Source organism: Diaphorina citri, unplaced genomic scaffold (assembly GCF_000475195.1).
Source record: "Diaphorina citri unplaced genomic scaffold, Diaci psyllid genome assembly version 1.1 scaffold32657, whole genome shotgun sequence".
Classification (NCBI taxonomy): domain Eukaryota; kingdom Metazoa; phylum Arthropoda; class Insecta; order Hemiptera; family Psyllidae; genus Diaphorina; species Diaphorina citri.
Window position 1 is genome coordinate 1 of NW_007409992.1, and position 645 is coordinate 645.

The 645-nt window shown below is 41.4% G+C and overlaps 1 pseudogene; it reads left to right on the forward strand.

Moving 5' to 3' along the window:
• Positions 1–76: 76 nt before the first annotated feature.
• LOC103523678 lies at positions 77–568 on the forward strand (annotated as a pseudogene).
• The last annotated feature ends 77 nt before the right edge of the window (positions 569–645 follow it).

The window sequence follows — 645 nt, forward strand, 5'->3', positions numbered from 1 at the left end:
AAATAAATGTGGGCAGGTGGGCCAATAAATGGTACGTTTTTTAGGTGGGCGAATAAATGGTACACTTACCCTACTTATGAAAACATTGTGCTATATTACAGGTGATTACGCCAAGGCAGTGTTCTGTATGGAAGAACTATTCCTGCATCATCCTCACAATCATCTTTTACATCAACGCTATGCAGACATTCTCTACACTCAGGGCGGACTTGAGAATATTGAGCTGGCAATTAGTCACTACCTTATGGCTATCAATCTGAACGAGAAGAATATCAGAGCGCTATACGGTCTAGCTCTCTCTTGTCATCAAGTTCTCACTTCAGCCAAGTGTTCAGCTGCCAAGAAGAAAGAGATAAGCAAGCAAATGATGTGGGTTAGCAAACATCTGGCCAGACAATACGAAGAACAGCAGGGGAACACTGAGACACTCACAGAGTTGATGTCTGCACTGCAAGTCAGCTAGTAAAAACAGAGGACTTTTGTTTACTGGAGTCAAGATATTGAGGGACTTTGAACGAACTAATATTTCCTTTTTACTATACAGGGTGTATAGAAAAGAACGAACCACTCAGTGGCGTAGCGTGGTCTAACTCCAAGTGTAGGGCGGACACTAATTTCTATCACAATATCTATCTAATAAGAATA